This window comes from Notothenia rossii (assembly GCF_949606895.1).
Source record: "Notothenia rossii genome assembly, chromosome: 4".
Classification (NCBI taxonomy): Eukaryota; Metazoa; Chordata; class Actinopteri; order Perciformes; family Nototheniidae; genus Notothenia; species Notothenia rossii.
In genome coordinates, this window is record NC_136902.1 from 19,105,816 (window position 1) to 19,115,324 (window position 9,509).

The following is a 9,509-nucleotide window of genomic DNA, read 5'->3' on the forward strand; positions in this document are numbered from 1 at the left end:
CCTGACCCCCACACACATCTTTCTCACAGCTGTTCCCACTTCCCTTATCAGCTCTGCCTGGCCATCTCACCCTGCTTCCCATTCCCTCAAATTAGATCCAGCTCTACCAGTGACAGCCAAATGTCTTCCTTCCTTGCCAGTTTGTCATCATTGCAATGTTTCATGCAGCCCGTCTGCTACCTGTTTTTTACCTGCCTGTGAGACCTGTTACTCAACTTGGGCTGCGGTCGAATTGTCAGTTTAGCTTAAGAACCATCCTAACGGAGTGAAATGACCCAGAAGTACCTCAGTGGCTGCCATGATAAGAGTCGTTCGAATTCTCTAGTCAAGATGATAGGAAAGGAGGTTTGAAACTTCCTTTATAACCTCCTTTAGCGTAGGAAACACTGGACCTTCCATTACGAAAGGAAAGGAGAAAATTCTGCCCCACAATGCCTCGCGGCCGCAACATTTGCCGTGACACAACATTCGGCCGTTCACGGAAACAACCGAGAAATTATATAATGAAAGTTACGGTGCATATTAAGCTTTTTAAAACGTATGTGGTAAGTTGCCAAAGTGCTTTGTTTTGAACTTTCATCAGTAATATAATCAAAAAGAGAAATATGAACGTTAGTTTTTACTGAAATTATCAAATAAAGTCAACATTTCACAGTCTTTACTGAGCTGTGTGGGGTCTGTTCAACTTTTAAAAGATGTTTGAATGGTGATATACACATATGTTAAGGACTAACGTTTATAATAAATACATTTGTATTGATTTTAAGATCTTTTCATACAATCATACGTATTGGGATCATTTGTATTAATGTGGACCGGAGGGAGAGGGTGACGAGCATAAGTTTCCCCTTCCTTTTTTATTTAAATTCCAACTTTGGTCATGAAGAATATGTGTCTCTGTTGTCCACGTTCATAAAGCATAAAGCAACAGCATCAGAGCACGGTGCAGAGTCTCTAGATGAGTTTACAGTAGTCCGTGTTTCTTATTAAACATCCATGTTGTAGTCCGCTGTATAGAAACTGTAGTTTCCATAGTTTCCCCAGCAGACGCACATTCATGACGTCCGCTGGCGCATCATAAACACGTCAGATAGGGAAAGTGCAGACGGATTCTCAAAGCACCGCAGTCTCTTCTCCTAAATCCTTTTGAATTCTCTTATCCACTATCCCTTAACTCCGTGACGTTTCACACAGAGGTCAAGGGATAGACGATAGGGATAGAGGCGATAGGGATAGAGACGATAGGTAGACCCTTCAGAAAAACGCGATTATGCGATCGCATAATTTACCGCATAATCAGCAAAATGGCGCAGATTTTTAAAAGGGCGCATATTTATTAAAAGGGCGCATAATCCCTGCATTTTTCCACACAAAGTAAAAAAAAAAAAAAGTTAACTCGTCTTGACGTGAAGTAGTGATGATGATGACGCGATGTCATCAGCTCGCGCATCACAGAATGTAAACAACACCGTAGAGTGAACGTGTGGAACTCACACGAGAGAGAAAACAACAAGATGAAAAAATCTGATCCATCTCATTTACCGACGAACATTTCTACTAAAGACCGGGCAAAGTGGGGGGAAACTATTCTGCACCGCGTGCAACTGTGTGTTGGAGCATAAGAGAAAATCGACGGTGACGACCCACTTTGATTCATTCAAACATTTGAAAATGCTTTCTGCTGCTGCGGACAAGAAAGCCAAACAACTCACGTTCACCGAGGCATCAACCCCCCAAACGCTTTCGAGGGCTACAAGAAACGAGGTGAGTAGCCTACAAGATTGAAGCTGGTCAGATAATGAACAAGTAAATGAAAACAGAATGAGACGGAGACGTGTGTGTGTGTGTGTGTGTGTGTGTGTGTGTGTGTGTGTGTGTGTGTGTGTGTGTGTGTGTGTGTGTGTGTGTGTGTGTGTGTGAGAGAGAGAGAGAGAGATTAAAATAGCCCAATTGCTTAAATGAATAGTAAAGGGGTTTAACGTTAGTGGCAGGTTGTGTGTGAGAGAATAAATAAGACAGCCCAATATTTAAAAAAATATATTTAGCATATTTCACAACTTTCCGCATATTTTGCAACTTCCCGCAATTTCAACGCATAAAAGCACATAAAAACACTGCATGTTTAATCGCATAATCAAGGATGTTAGCCCACATAATCAAGGATTTTTGCCCGTGTTTCTCTGGAGGGTCTAGATAGGGATAGGGCAGGGGTCTGCAACCTTTTTGACAAAAAGAGCAATTTTGCTCCTTTTTCCCCAACATTTTTTTGTCTGGATCCGCAAAACATATTTCATAGCTTGATAGCTAATAAAGTTGTATTTCTTGTTATATCAGACAAAAACTACAGTTTTTTTGCATTTATTAGGCTATTTATTACATTATATAAAACTGTTAACCTCTAATAAGAAACAAAGAACTCCTATAAGGAGAATTACAAAAAATACACAGGCCTCCTTTAAAATAAATTAAACACAGCACTTGGGGAGTCCTCTGCACATTTGAAGGAAAAAAATATTATTAAAATTGGCCCACTTTGAAATAAATAAAACATATAGCTGCACCCTAAAAAGAGTTAAAGGTAGGGTAGGTAAGAATGGAGAAATCAGCTCGTGTGTGCTAGAATTTGAAAATACACAACCGGGAAAAAAAGGCCTCTTCCTTCAGACTTTCTTACAGATTCACTCCTCCAACACACACGAACGCGCATCATCAATGAGGCCACGAGATAAGTTTGTGCACAGATGGAAGGCTGACAGGCAGGTAGGCCATCCAGTTATTTTAGCCGGGTCGGCTAAAATTATTGGTCGTACTTTTTACAGCGCTACGGCTTCCAGAGATTAATTTTTGTATGTATTTATTGTCAAAGCATTTAATATATTCATTGCTATCGGGACGTTAAGAGCATTCCATGGAATATTAAAAAAAAGTGTTTTCTGAAATAAATTACATACCCCATTGAATTATGACTGAAGATTGTCAGCTTTCTTCCTCTCCCTTGTTGTTCCTCGATACGTAAAGGCTGCAGCACCGTTGACAACTTCTCTCTACATATCAAACATACCGGTAAACCAGCATCGTTTGCTGTGAAAGCATATAACTCTGTCCACACAGAATTAAATCCTGTGTTCCTCCTGTACTTTTCTTTGATTTATCCATTAGTTCGCTCATCGAGCCGGGGATCCCCGCGCGAGCGCCTCCAAGAAAGGACCTTAGCAGGATGTGACGCATATTTTAGTTGACCTAATTAAAACCGTTTTGTTTTTTATTTATGTGTCACAGTATCACCTCAAAATACAAGATACGAAACATTTTCAACCGTGCAACAAAATATAAATAGTACTACAAATACTTTTATTTTCTTATTATTTTTGTCTAAGCTCAAGGGAGCCAGAGCAGAGGGCTTAAAGGGCCGCATGCGGCTCAAGGGCCGCAGGTTGCTGACCCCTGGGATAGGGGATAGACGATAGGGATAGAGACGATAGGGATAGAGACGATAGGGATAGAGACGATAAGGATAGACGATAAGGATAGACGATAAGGATAGAGAATATAGGGATAGAGACGATAAGGACAGAGACGATAGGGATCGAGACGATAGGGATAGAGACGATAAGGATAGAGACGATAGGGATAGAGATGATAGGGATAGAGACGATGGGGATAGAGACGATAAGGACAGAGACGATAGGGATAGAGACGATAAGGCTAGACGATAGGGAGAGAGACGATAAGGACAGAGACGATAAGGATAGAGACGATAAGGATAGAGACGATAGGGATAGAGACGATAGGGATAGAGACGATAGGGATAGAGACGATAAGGATAGAGACGATAGGGATAGAGACGATAGGGATAGAGACGATAGGGATAGACGATAAGGATAGACGATAAGGATAGAGACGATTAGGGAGAGACGATTAGGGAGAGACGATAGGGATAGAGATGATAGGGATAGAGACGATAAGAATAGAGACGATAAGGATAGAGAAGATAAGGATAGACAATAGGGATAGAGACGATAGGGATAGAGACTATAAGGATAGACGATAAGGATAGGCGATAAGGATAGAGACGACAGGGATAGAGACGATAAGGATAGGCGATAAGGATAGGTGATAAGGATAGGCGATAAGGATAGAGACGATAAGGATAGGCGATAAGGATAGAGACGATATGGATAGAGACGATAAGGATAGACGATAGGGATAGAGACGATAAGGATAGAGACGATAGGGATAGAGACGATAAGGATAGAGACGATAGTGATAGAGACGATAAGGATAGACGATAGGGATAGAGACGATAAGGATAGAGACGATAGGGATAGAGACGATAAGGATAGACGATAGGGATAGAGACGATAGGGATAGAGACGATAGGGATAGACGATAAGGATAGACGATAAGGATATACGATAGGGATAGAGATGATAAGGATAGAGACGATAAGGATAGAGACGATAGGGATAGAGACGATAAGGATAGAGACGATAGGGATAGAGACGATAAGGATAGAGACAATAAGGACAGAGACGATAGGGATAGAGACGATAGGGATAGAGACGATAAGGATAGACGATAAGGATAGACGATAAGGATAGAGATGATAGGGATAGAGACGATAAGGATAGAGACGATAGGGATAGAGACGATAAGGATAGAGACGATAGGGATAGAGACGATAAGGATAGAGGATAAGGATAGGGAGAGACGATAGGGAGAGACGATAGGGAGAGATGATAGGGAGAGACGATAAGGATAGACGATAGGGATAGACGATAGGGATAGAGACGATAAGGATAGAGACGATATGGATAGAGACGATAAGGATAGAGACGATAAGGATAGAGACGATATGGATAGAGACGATAGGGATAGAGACGATAGAGACGATAGGGATAGAGACGATAGGGATAGAGACGATAAGGATAGGGACGATAGGGATAGAGACGATAGGGATAGAGACAATAAGGATAGAGACGATAGGGATAGAGACGATAGGGAGAGACGATAGGGAGAGACGATAGGGAGAGACGATAGGGAGATAGGGAGAGACGATAGGGAGAGACGATAGGGAGAGACGATAAGGATAGACGATAAGGATAGGCGATACGGATAGAGACAAAAGGGATAGAGACGATAAGGATAGGCGATAAGGATAGAGACGATAAGGATAGAGACGATAAGGATTGGCGATAAGGATAGAGACGATAGGGATAGAGACGATAAGGATAGAGACGATAAGGGTAGACGATAAGGATAGAGACGATAGGGATAGAGACGATAGGGATAGAGACGATAAGGATAGACGATAAGGATAGACGATAAGGATAGACGATAGGGATAGAGACGATAGGGATAGAGACGATAGGGATAGAGACAATAGGGATAGAGACGATAAGGATAGGCGATAAGGATAGAGGCGATAAGGATAGAGACGATAAGGATAGAGACGATAGGGATAGAGACGATAGGGATAGAGACGATAGGGATAGAGACGATAAGGATAGACGATAAGGATAGACGATAGGGATAGAGACGATAGGGATAGAGACGATAGGGATAGAGACAATAGGGATAGAGACGATAAGGATAGGCGATAAGGATAGAGACGATAATGATAGGCGATAAGGATAGGCGATAGGGATAGAGACGATAGGGATAGAGACGATAGGGATAGAGACGATAAGGATAGAGACGATAGGGATAGAGACGATAGGGATATAGACGATAGGGATAGAGAAAATAAGGATAAACGATAGGGATAGAGATGATAAGGATATACGATAGGGATAGAGATGATAGGGATAGAGACAATAGGGATAGAGACAATAGGAGCTGAGTTTTGTACTATTCGGCTGCAGCCTTGGACTCTTTATTTAAGCCTGTGAGCTTAAGCTTTTCACAATAAAATAAACGCGTCCTATTTTTTCCATTTAGGTCCTATCTCTGCGCTGCATACATAATCCACTGTTATAGATATACTGCCCCCACTCTCTTCAGCATTGACCAATCGTATCAATAATCAATGTTGAGGTTTTTATATTTTATTTCATATTTTTCTCTTTTAAATAATACATTTCCTTTGACCTCTCTGTTCAGTCTGCAGTGATTCAACAAGGAGGAATACTTTATGTGAGTTGATCAATACTACAAATGTTACTCTAAACAGGAACATAGTCTCTTACATCCTCATCCTTTTTGATGCTTTTACATCATAACGACATTACTTCAGAGCTACTGGCATTCGATCAGTGTTGTAATAACTCATGTAATGTAATAACTACATTGTTCAGCCTCTATGAAGTGTTTTGTAATCAATAATAGTGATGTAGGGAGGCTAGTGTGTGCACTGTGCAGTCAACTCACTCTTCCATTTAATTGAGTTCAAACCAAATGAAAATACTTATAGATTTCAAGCATGTATAGCTCTTTGATTATATGACCACGTCAGCATTTTCCTGTTAACTGAATAAATCCACCCTGCTGGTGTTAAACTATAGCACTGAGAAGTCAGCAGATTATTCTACTAAGGATGTCCAACTTGTCCAACTTCATAACCAATCAGAATACCGGAACTTAATCTCTACACAAAAGATCATTCCTAATGCAGAAAATGATTAAAAAATGTATTTTATCTTAATTTTGATCTGCTGAAAATACAAGAAACTACAACCATTCCCATCACAAAATTCTCCAAAAGTGTAAAGAAGTATTTCATGTTCTGATTTCCTGCTTAAAATCCGACAAGCAGTCAACTAAACAAACAGGATCGAATCATTCACGTCAAAAGCAAGACTTAAATTGTGACTCAAATGTTAAAATGCAAAGCTATAATCTTCCAAATTGTTACATCCAAGTTCTCTTTTATAACTTTGCAAGATGATTAACAAAGCCATCCGTTCGGTCGGTTAACATCCTTCCGATATGCTCAAAATGTTTCTTACTGAGTGCACATCATAGGTCAGTCAGATAAAGAATCTCTTCAAATGAATCCCCAGACTTTAGAAAGGCAGCAGGCCCAACGTGCAGGTGAAGGTTCTAACCTCAGACTGGCATCTTCCATTCTCACCAAAAAATCAAGTTGGTGTACACAAAGCAGAAAGTCCATGAACACAAACATACAGTGTATCACTGAAACCAGCTCTGTTTGGTTATGTGTGTGTTGGCTTGTCAGTTATCTGGCTTGTGCATTGAAATCCAAGGACAGCAGATTTGCTTTTTCCATGAACAGTACAGTACACAAGGAAAAAGTACACAATGATTTAAAAAGCCTTTTGTCTTTTAGGCTGCAGCCTTTCCACCAACTCTAAATGAGGAGACGAGCTCAAACATAAAATACTGCAGTTTACAGGTTTGCTCTATAGGGACCGTGGACAAAGGAGGGGAAGGAGACTTGAAGATATAGATAGATAGATAGATAGATAGATAGATAGATAGATAGATAGATAGATAGATAGATAGATAGATAGATAGATAGATAGCTGTACAGGTAACACACAGATGGTCTGATCCGGGTGAAACCATGATGTGACGGTGCATACTGTGAGGCTGACAGCTCAGCAGACAGGTGTGAACTGTGAGAGAAATGTTGTCTGATAGAGGTTCTTTGCACTCTGTTATATAAAATCAGAGCAAGCTTTTCTTACCAGACGAAATGTGAGCGACCACATTTTTTCCCCCACTTTTTCTGTCGCCTTCCCCCCTTTTTGTCATTCCCAGCCTCACTCTCAGCCGTTTTGTTCACTTTCTTAGTTCAGCAACCTCCTTTAGTCTCTCTCTTGGGTGCAGTAGTGTAGTAGCCTGCACTAGATTTTCTGTGATGTTGTCTCTCCTCTCTGCTGCTCTCCCCGTTCATCAAATTGCCCAAGCTCACATGAGGCAAGTTAATGAGGCCAGTAGGGGGTGGACTCTGCTTTCATAGCAAAACAATGATATATGATATTATACTCTCTGTAGTGGCTTTGATAAACATTTAATCCCTGTTGATGCGTTTATGGGAAATTATTCAAACTTACCTCAGCTGCCCCTCTTCCACCAAAGCAATGATGTGGCCCATATATTAAACAGTAGCCTCTCTTTCAACATTTGAGCTCACTGTGCTATCAGATATTTCAAATGCCCACTTAAAACTTAAAAGCCTGCAGTCAATACGCAGAGCTAGTATGGGGAGAGTAAAGTGCTTGCTTCTGGACTGTTTAATGCATAATTAACAAGTGAATAACTGGAAGAGCTAAGGATGCAGTTTCACAGAAGCAGGCAGTGATAAGGGTGTGAGATGGAACATGTGAACGCTTTGCATTACTTTGACTTCAGATAGGAACTCGTTTTCTTCAATACTATTGTAGACACAGCCATTATCTTTGCATGGAAAACTTCACTAGGGGACAAAATGACTAGGACCACCTTTTGTGAAATTACTCTGATGAAGACCTGTAACTGTGCGCGTCAAATACGGTATCTTTCTTAACCAACCAAAGTTGGTGTCTATCCTCATTAAACTATATTGTTTACTGTAATTCTGCACAACACGCCTGAACATTATAGGAATATAATAATAATAATAAAGTACAATAAATTCCTTGCAGTCGCTCTTTATAGACACTTTGCATCGGGTAGCCTACAGGCAGAATCATGTATCAAAACTCAAAAAATGATGTTTTCTACATAATACAGACCGTGTCTCGTTTAACTTTATCCTGGCACGATGAGCAGACAGACACTTTTCCTGCTTTCTGTGCCAGTTGGGAGAATTACACTGCAGCTGTTTAACGCGCGGTTTCCGCAAAGGGAGTATCATGAACAGCATGAGCAGCACGGCACAAAACATCCCTTTTATCCCTTTATCGACTGCTTTTCTACCGCCAAGTGCTTAAAGCAAAAGTAATTCACCTCACGTTGAGTTAATGCCTTACCTTGAGTTGTCGCTGCTTGAAGAAGTGTGGGTGCGTGTGTTTGCAGCCCCGTATCCAAAACGGAAACTCTGGTCCTACTTGATATCTGGACACGAAGAAGAAGAAGAAGAAGAAGAAGAAGAAGAAGAAGAAGAAGAGGAAGAAGAGAAATAGCGCTTAAAAACGTTTCTTTGTTGATGTGCAAAGAGCGTCAGAGAGGTGAACTATCTGCGGCTCCTGCTCGGGCACGACGGTCTGTTCTTCGCTGAGAATTAGTTTGCTTGTTTCTGACTGCCGCCCTCCCTCCCACTCACACTCACTCACTCACTCACTGTCTCCCACCCATGAGAAATATATAATCTTTCATCTCTCTCTCTCTCTCTCTCTCTCTCTCTCTCTCTCTCTCTCTCTCTCTCTCTCTCTCTCTCTTTTAGCCTAGCAGGTGGGCATATTTGAATAATGTGAGATCATTATTAAAGGCTGTTGGAGGCCCAAAATGCGTGTCGTCCACTCCCCCTTCCAAACCCATCATGTTTTTTTGTATGCTTTAACAAAACTGTGTGTCAGAGTGAGGACTTTCTCCAGCTGTCCAGTGTGCATGCAGTGGATTGAGAG

The 9,509-nt window shown here is 41.1% G+C and overlaps 1 protein-coding gene across 2 annotated transcripts in view; it reads right to left on the minus strand.

The window, feature by feature from the left end:
* Positions 1–9,210, minus strand: part of camkvl (CaM kinase-like vesicle-associated, like) — a 40,724-nt gene extending 31,514 nt beyond the window's left edge. For both annotated transcript variants that reach the window (XM_079675431.1, XM_079675430.1), the window contains exon 1: positions 8,916–9,210. The gene's annotated coding sequence lies outside the window, so the exon portion shown is untranslated. The remainder of the gene's footprint in view (positions 1–8,915) is intronic.
* Positions 9,211–9,509: the final 299 nt, after the last annotated feature.